Source organism: Lathyrus oleraceus, chromosome 5 (assembly GCF_024323335.1).
Source record: "Lathyrus oleraceus cultivar Zhongwan6 chromosome 5, CAAS_Psat_ZW6_1.0, whole genome shotgun sequence".
In the NCBI taxonomy this organism is placed as follows: Eukaryota; Viridiplantae; Streptophyta; class Magnoliopsida; order Fabales; family Fabaceae; genus Lathyrus; species Lathyrus oleraceus.
Window position 1 is genome coordinate 490,028,794 of NC_066583.1, and position 10,087 is coordinate 490,038,880.

The window sequence follows — 10,087 nt, forward strand, 5'->3', positions numbered from 1 at the left end:
CAAAAAGAAGTTGGTCCTCAGGAACCTGCCCTCGCATAAAACGAAAGTTGCACACTAAACCAAACAAATTAACAAGCACAAGTCAAAAATTCGAGAGTTAAAAATTTAGCAACTATTGCGATGCTCGCAATATCAATTCACAATCCCCGGCAACGACGCCATTTTGTTGGTATAAAATTAGAGTATCGGGGTTTGTTATCGTCTCCACAGGGATTGTGTGATATCGCCGCCGTTCGACAATTGTTAAGTTCTTAACTTATCGTAACAAGGGGGGTTTTAGTTTTTAGTCACGGTAGCTTGCATAAAAAGTAAGAAATTGCGGTAAAAGTTTTGGTTTTACGATATGAGAAATATTTTCAAAGTTAGGGTTCGACGATCACTTTGCATGCATATCTTCGATCAATAAAACTTATAAACTCCATTAGATGTTAAACACATTCACAAAGTCCTCCCAATGAGTTTATCTCTAACACACATTGTGGGTTTTCCCATTTTGATCCATTGTTGATCTCTCACACAATCTATCAAAATGACAACTTTTAGATTTAACTTTTTAGTAAACAAACTCATTCATTACTATCTCTAGCTAAAGAACAAGGATGGATGAAAACCTAGGTCAAGAGTTGGAAAACATCTCTCGATCATAAACCAACACAAAGAGTTATCAATAAAACAAGGTTTTCACCATATATTCATCATCAAAGAGTTTACAAATGAAGATCATCCCATATACATCCAAAGCTTATGATCATCTACATCTAACCTTGACAAAATGAAGGACTTAGCTACTCATTTTCATGGTAGCTTGCACAACAAGTTTCGGAAGAAGGTTGATCAACATCTGAGTCGAAGAATCGAGATTGGATGGGAATCCACCTTCTTTTTGTGAAATATTATCAAGAGAAGAAGAAATATGAGAAAAATGGGTTTCTAGGTTACAAAAAATGATCCCAAGAAGAATGCTGAAAAATATCTAAGTGTAAAAGTTGTGTCCTTTCCAAAAAGTAGCCCCTGCTACTTATAGTACTGGTTACTGAGCTGTCATGCTCGCTAGGCGAGCCGAATGGTTCGCCTAGCGAGCCCCAAAATAAGCCACCAGAGGCACCTGCACCCAGAAGAAACATCCCAGAAAAGTTGCATATGTTCGCTAGGCGAACAATCCTTCGCTAGGCGAAGCCCTCGCTTCTCTCCTTCGCTCCAGTGAGCCTTAATGAATTTGCTACTGGAATTGCTCGCTACCTGCTCGCTGGACGCTCGCCTAGCGAGTACTTGGCTACTTCACTCGCCACAACGAGTTCTGAAGGTTTTGCTACTGGAATTGCTCGCTACTTCCTCGCTGGATAGTAAGAAACAAGATTCAATCTCAAAGTCGTCCACTGAAGCAAAATATCGCGCAATGTTTGCCGCTTATTTTGAAATGATATGGTTGCGTGGTCTTCTTACTGAGCTTGGATTCTCTCAACAACAACCAACTCCGCTACATGCTGATAATACTAGTGCCATTCAGATTGTAGAAAATCCAGGTTACCATGAACGAACAAAACACATTGAAGTTGATTGTCACTCTATTCGGGAAGCCTATGATAGAAGAATCATCAATCCACCACATGTCTCGACATCTGTTTAAATAGCTGACATTTTCACTAAAACCTTGACACGTCAGCGACACAATTTTCTACTTGGCAAATTGATGCTTGTAGATTTACCAGCATCAATTTGAGGGGGGATGTCAACAGAATTATTGCCAATAATTAGCTAATTATTAGAAATAATTCTGTTGAGATTGTACATTTATTTATAATGGTTATTCTATTAATTAATATAATTGGTTGTAAATGTACATATGACAATTTAGCTAATTTAGTGCGTTGAAATTCAACCTAACAGCTTGTAACTACACTATTTATATCAGAGATCAAAATTGAAAAGATATACAGTTTTTTGAATAAATATTTCTGAGTTAACATATATACTACTCTAAATGATAACCGCCGACAACGATTACTTCTTCAGTAATCGACACGTATCCATTTATGTGTGCTTCAGATTCATGATTTACTTCCACACATCTTTATTGGTTGAGAACTGCTGCAAACCATTCGCTATGTTGGTAACTGCTTTTTGAACTTCCTAACTGCCTTTAGAAGTTTCTTATTAATTGTTAAGGAAATTTCAATACATCTTTTTCTTAATTGACTTTTAGACTTAGAAAATATGTTAAGTCCTAGACATCTGATGAATGTGTCGAACTTAACCGTATATTAAAACACTTTTCGAGATTTTGGACATCTTTTGAAGAGAGAGTGATCCTAATCCTGTGGATCTATTCTTGATATTCTTCCAAACCATGCTTACTACGTTAGTCGAACCCTCTTGGTCGACATAGGCAGTGTATCAAAGACTGAGTGTTTTCATACTTAGACATTTTTCTGCAAGGTTGTTATCATCCCTTGTTGAATTCTTTAACTAGAATTTTCAGGCTAACAAATGTCCCCCAAAAATTCCATTTTCGATCATATCTAATGGAAGAAAGGTGATGTTTTTAGTAATTGCTCGACATTATTCAAGATAGCCTGCACACATCATAGTCAGCATGAACACTTTTCACCAAACGGTCATGTCACAAATGTGTGTGCAGATTTCCATCATTACTCTGAGTTTCTTGGACATTAATGGGCTACCAAATTAAATGAGATTAAAAGAAATCATTTTATTTTATTTTATTTCGATAAAATTAAATTCCATATGTCGATTCAGATGTTCCACTTGTCCCAATTATTTTAGAGAGAAACCCAATTGTTTTCTCTCTTTGTGTTTATATATACCCCTTTTTCTCCATTTCATTCTCTTTTCTGCCATTTTCTTCTTCAAAGCCCTAGTAATTCCTCTGAAATTTCTCTACAACTTTTGCTCATCATCTATTCAACAAACTTTCTCACTCAAGAAATTCTCAAGAACAATAATGGATTATGGTTCCATCACAAGGTGTCAACCATACATCCCATTTGTTGCTGAACTCAACAACCCTATAGTCATCAAACTCCTAATCTATGTGCCTCCTCCAAACTTCTTTTTATAATTGGCATATAAATGCCTAAGACATAGCATGTGCTCCACCCTCTCAAACATTTCTTCAAACACAGGGACTAAACCTTGCAAATTCAGTTTCAAATAAATAAAAAGGTATCAAATTCAAAAGAAACAAACATGTAACAGGAATAAAATCCAAATGTAAGATATGTAACTTGGATGAAATCCAAATGTTAAACATGTATAAGGGATGAAATCCAAAAGTCAAAACATGTATAAGGGATGAAATCCAAAAGTCAAACATGTATCAGGGATGAAATCCAAAAGTCAAACATGTATTAAGGGTGAGATAAAAAACAATAATGAAATATACCTTTTATTGGCCAGAGATGAAAACCCGTTTTTTTTCTTGGCGAATGTCCTTCAAAAGCAAAGTAAGGAACCACCTCCATGACTCATTTGTTTCAATTTCACAAACACCAAAAGCTAGGGGATAATATTGGCCATTGGGATCTCTTCCAATAACAATAAGCAAGGTCCCTCCATATTTTTTATGAAGATGACATTTATCAACTCCAATGAATGACTTGCAAGATATTGTGAACCCCTTCTTAATTCCATCAAAGGAAAAGTAAAAACTCTTAAACCTTGGTTATATTGTTTCTCTGACCCTTGTCACATTAATATTGCATTTGTTCCTGAATTTACCCTCCTTAATTCTGCAGAATATCTCTACAACAGGTTATATTGTTTAGCTGCGTCACCAAAGCTTTTACAATTTGCTTTTCCTTCCATGCCCTATTCATAGTTATATCAATGGAGTAATTACTCATAATCTCATAAGCAATATCACGAATCTTGATTCCATCAGAAAATGGCATTCTAGCCGCCACAGTCTAAGAAATCCACTTGGAAATGGATGAACTATTATTCAATACCGTACCACATGTATGAATACCAACTTATCTCTTCATTTTATATGTGTGCTTATTCCCAATCTAACTCCTCCATATTAAACCTGTTAGAACAAGATTTGGTATTGCATATAACATTTAGTTTTAATGATAATAATGCATTATTTCTTAGAATTTATTTTTTACACTAATGGTTTTTATCTAGTATGTAGCTTTTGCTAAAAGATTCTGACTCTGAAGCATTGACGTATGACTTCATCAGACTATGGAATCAACACACTCTAACTCTGAGGAGATACAAGTCCTTTACAAGATGTTGTTGAGTACTAGAAAGCTCTTAGACAACGATTCTGATGAACGTTCATGCTAAAGCTTCTGACTGTGAATCTGATTGAAGAGCCTCTGAAGGTTTGCGTGCCTTTAAGATTCTGCACTCAAGTTCTGAATATTCTGAAGAACAAGATTTGAAGACTCTGAAGACCAGATTCTGAGGAACTGTGTCAAGACTCCAAAGACCAAGGTTCTGAAGATTCTATCAACTTGTCTCTTGATCCTTCTAAGCATGTTTCAACATCGTTATATCATAAGCCTCTGAAGATTAAAATATAAGATCAAATGGTTTTGCGTCAGGAAAATAGTACATAGTACAAGATCACCCTTTCTGCCACTACCCTGATTTTATGGGCTAACAACAATACTATCGTACCATTTCTCCTCCTATATGAAAACCGTTATGAAAGAGACATCTGAAATTTTGTATTCCAATTCTACCCTCTAACGATTCTTTTATATGCCTATATAAAGGACACTTTAAGATTGGAAGAAGTTGCTAACTCACCGTGATCATAACTACGTTGTTACACACACTTTTGCTAAAGTCATATTACTTATGTGTATAGTTTTGTAAACACACAAGAGTTTTTGCTCGTTACTATGTGAGAAAATTCATTGTATTAACTTGTGTTAATCTGATTTCTTAGAAGCATTCTTTATAAGCACAACTTGTAAAACCTCAAATCTGTTTGAGTGGTTTCCTTGGATGACTAGGTTTTAGTCAGATACACTCGGGAAGACTATGACGGTTTGTCTTTGTGGTGTATGTAATCAGGTTTTGATTATAGTGGATTAAGTCCTTCTTGAGAAGGAAAAATAATCTTGGTGGAGTGGACTGGAGGTAGCTTCGTTAACAGCAAACCAGTATAAAAATAACTTTGTTATTTTTCTTGTTCATGTTTTTTCTTGATTGAGTTGGTTTTGAAAAAGCTTTTGTTTTTAGAAACTCAATTCAAACCTTCATTTCTTGTGTTTTCTGCCACCTTCAATTGGTATCAGAGCTTGGTTCTGGTATTGATAATATTATCAAACACTTAACAATGTCAGATAAAGATCCATCATGAAACACAATGGTTGCCCTTCCACCACCAGATGCTCAAAGAAAAGATAGAGATCATTACAATAATAAACCTCTTGCTTTTTATGGAGATAGATTTGACTATTGGAAGGATAGAATAAAAAGCTTATTTTTAGGTTACAATGTTGATCTATGGGATATGGTAGTTGATGGCTACATACACCGAGTAGATACAAGTGGCAATAAAGTGGAAAGAAGAGTGATGGCTAATCAGCAAAAGAAAAACTATAAGAATTATCAGAAAGCAAGAACCATCTTGCTAAATTCTATTTCATACAATGAGTATGAAAAGATCACCAACAGAGATACTGCTAAATCTATATTTGATTCACTGAGGATGATGCATGAAAGGAATGCACAAGTAAAAAAAAAATGATCTTGCCTTGATTCAAAAATATGAAGCATTTAAGATGGAGGATGAAGAAACTGTTAAGAACATGTTCTCAAGGTTTCAGACTCTTGTTGCAGGACTTAAGGTTCTGTACAAAGGGTATTCTATTGTTGATCATGTTAAAAAGATCATCAGAAGTCTACCTAAGCATTAAAGACCTATGCTAACTGCTTTGAAGTTATCAAAGGATCTTAACAACACTTCTCTTGAAGAACTAGTTATTCTTTAAGAAGCCATGAGGTTGAGCTCAAGGAAGATGAGCCCAATAGGAAGAGCGCGGTTATTTCTCTAAAGTTTTTAGGAAGATCTGAGAAGACTAAATCTCTTCAAGCTGAAATTGATGAAGAGGAATAATTAGAAGAAGAAGATGAATTGTCTCTTCTTTCAGACACGTTAATCAACTCCAAAAGAAAAGGCAAAGCAAATTCAGAGGACAAAGAAGGATATGTAGTTATTTTGAGTCCACTTCTAGATCCAAGAAGGCTGGAGCTAGTAAAGAACTCATGTAGTTTGAATGAAAGGAGCCTGGTCACTTCAAGAATAAATGTCCCAAGTTAAAGAAAGAAAGGCTAAGGAAGAACTTCAAAGGAAAGAAGAAGGGTCTAATGGCTACATGGGACGATTCAAAGTCTTCTGAAGATGATTCTGAAGAAGAGCAGGCTATCGTGGCGCTGATGGCTTGTACAAAAGCTCCTGTAGAAAAAACTGAATCAAAGTCAGAATCTGAGTCAGATTTTGAAGAGGTATTTTATGAACTATCTCGATCTAAGCTTGAATCTAGTCTGTCAAAAGTTCTAGAAAAGTATCAAAATCTCCTGGACAAATAAAAGGATATGAAAAAGATTCATGTATCCGAATTAGAAGCTTATTATAAGCTTTAGAAAGATTTTTCAAGTTTGAGTGAAGAAAATCTTACTTTGAAAAATAATAACTTTGTGCCTCTAAGCAAGAGTCTCAAACCTGAAAAGAAAATTCTTTCTAAAGCCTCTACAGGTTTTGGTGATATCATAAAGAAATATGATAAATATTTCCAAAAGTTTCTTGCTAGAAGCCTGAATAGAAGCTTAATAGCTTCCATGATTTATGGCATTAGTAGGAACGAGATAAGGGGTATTGGCTATGATTCTGATGACAAATCTGATTCTAAAAAAGATTGTAAGCCAAATACTCTTAAGGCTCATTTTCTTCCTTCTAGGAAACAAAATGATGTCAGTCCTAAAGGTAGAACTATTTCTAAACATAAGGCTAAAACAAAACCTCATGGTCGTTCTAATCATGCATTCATGTATAAATATGCTGCATAGAAATCTAAGTTTGTTAAGAACTCTGGGAAGACTAACCCAAAAGGACCCAAAAAGATATGGTTACCTAAGGACAAGATAGTTTATGTTGTAGATGTTATTAGTAGCGTAGTTTAGACTTCACTCATGGTACCTGGACTCTGGATGCTCGCGGTACATTACGGGAAGAAGGCATATGTTCTAAAGCCTGACACTTAAGCCTGGAGACGTCTTCGGTTTTTGAGTTGATTAGACAAGGAATATCATTGGCTCCGGAACAATAAGTAATTGTACACTCCCTTCCATTACTAATGTTCTTTTAGTTAAAGGATTAATGCATAATCTATTGTCCATAAGCCAACTAAGTGACAATGGTTATGACATTATTTTCAATCAAAAGTCCTATAAAGTTGTCAATCAAAAGGATGGCTCAGTTCTTTTCAATGGAAAGAGGAAGAACAACATTTACAAGATAAGAATTTCTAATTTGAAAAATTAAAATGTAAAATGTCTTATGTCCGTGAAAGAAGAGCAATGGATGTGGCATATACGATTGGGCCATGTTAGCATGAGGAGGATTTATCAACTAAATAAGCTTAATTTAGTCAGAGGCCTACCAAATCTGAAGTTTGCTTCAGATGCTCTTTGTGAAGCATGTTAGAAAGGCAAGTTTTCTAAAATGTCTTTCAAGGCTAAAAATGTTATTTCAACCTCTAGACAATTGGAGCTTCTGCACATTGACTTATTTGGTCCAACGAAAATTGCCTTTGTCAATGGTAAGAAGTATGGACTAGTCATTATTGATGACTACAATAGATGGACATGGGTGAAATTTTTTAGAAACAAGGATGAGTCACATTCTGTGTTTTCTACCTTATGCTCCCAAGTGCAAAATGAGAAAGATCTCAGAATTGTAAAAGTCAGAAGTGATCATGGTGGCGAATTTGAAAATAAATATTTTGAAAAACTCGTTGATGCTAATAGAATTTCCCATGATTTCTCCTGCCCTAAAACTCCACAAAAATGGAGTTGTATATAGGAAGAATAAGACTCTACAAGAGATGGCCAGAACCATGATCAACGAGACTAATGTAGCCAAGCACTTTTGGGCATAGGCACTCAACACAACATGTTATATTTAGAACAAGATCTCTATAAGACCTATTTTGGCTAAGAATCCTTATGAATTATGGAAGAATATGACGCCTAACATTTCATATTTTCATCCTTTTTGAAGTTCTTATTTTATGTTGAACACTAAAGAGAATCTAAGCAAGTTTGATTCTAAGGCACTGAAGTGCATCATGTTAGGATACTATGAACACTCAAAAGGCTACAGAGTGTATAACACTGAAACACAAATTGTTGAAGAATCAATCTATGTTAGATTCAATGATAAGCCTGACTCTAAAAAGTTAAAGCTAGTTGAGAAATTTGCAGATCTAGAGACCATTTACTCAGGTTTTGGAGGAAAGACTTCAGAAGCCAAAGACTATGAAGCTTCTCAAACATAATTTGTTGAAGCTCATACTCCTATGCAAAGGCACATACAGAGATATTCACATTCTAAAGAATTAATTATAGGAGACAAGTTTGAACCTGTAAGAACTATATCCTCTTTCAAGCCCACTAAAGAAAGTCTTATGCGTTTGGTGTCTGATATATCCTACATCAATTTATGAAGCACTTTAGGACACATAATGGATTCTGGCTATGAAAGAGGAACTCAATCAGTTCTCCATAAATAATGTACGGGATCTGGTGAAAATATCCAAAGGAACTCACATTATTGGAACCAAGTGGGTCTTCAGGAATAAGTTGAACGAACAAGGAGAGGTAGTTAGAAATAAGGCTCGGCTGGCTGCATAAGGTTATAGTCAGCAAGAGAGGATTATAGATAAACCTTTGCACCAGTTTCCAGGTTAGAGTTTATTCGTCTCTTAATTTCATTTGCAGTTAATCATAACATCATTTTATATCAGATGGTTGTTAAGAGTCATTTATGAATGGTTACATTACTGAAGAAGTGTATGTACACCAAGCCCCTGGTTTTGAAAGCTCTAAAAATCATGATTTTGTTTTCAAACTGAAGAAATCATCATATGGTCTGAAACAAGCTTCTAGAGCATGGTATGAAAGACTAAGCAATTTTCTGTTAGAAAATGATTTTACCAGAGGGAAAATCGATACAACATTATTTTGTAAGTCATTCAAAAATTTCATTCTTGTTTCAGATTTATGTTGATGACATTATATTTGGTTCTGCTAATGCTGGTTTATGCAAAGAATTTGCTAAGTATATGCAGGAAAAGTTTGAGATGAGTCTGATGGGAGAACTCAAGTTCTTTATAGGGGTTCAGATCAATCAAAGTTCAGAAGGAATTTACATCCATCAGAGCAAATACACCAAGGAACTTCTGAATAAGTTTAACATGTAAAAATGCAAGATATCTAAGACTCTTATGCATCCTACATGCATCCTTGAGAAGGATGAGGTAAGTGCCAAGGTAGAACAGAAGGTATACATAGGTATGATTGGTTCTCTCTTATACTTGACTGCTTCTAGGCCTGACATTTTGTTTAATGTCTTTTTGTGTTCTCATTTCTAATCAGATCCTAGAGAGTCCCACTTAACAGTTGTTAAGAGGATCTTCGAGTATTTGAAAGGTACAATTAACCTTGACTTGTGCCATAGAAAATCCAAAGACTACAAGTTAGTTGGTTATTGTGATATTGACTACGTTGGAGATAAACTTGAGAGGAAAAGCACTTTCAGAAGCTGTCAGTTTCTAGGAGATAATCTAATCAACAATAGCACTTTCAACTGCTGAAGCTGAACATATAGTAACCTCTGGATAAAGCCCTCAAATGCTATGGATATAAATTCGGCTAGAAGATTTCCATATATATGAGAGTAACATTCCTATAATCTATGATAATACTTCTGTTATTTGTTTATCTAAGAATCCTATTTTGCATTCTATAACAAAACATATAGAGATAAAACATCACTTTATTCATGACTATGTTCAGAAGGGTATTTTAAATTTAAAATTGATTG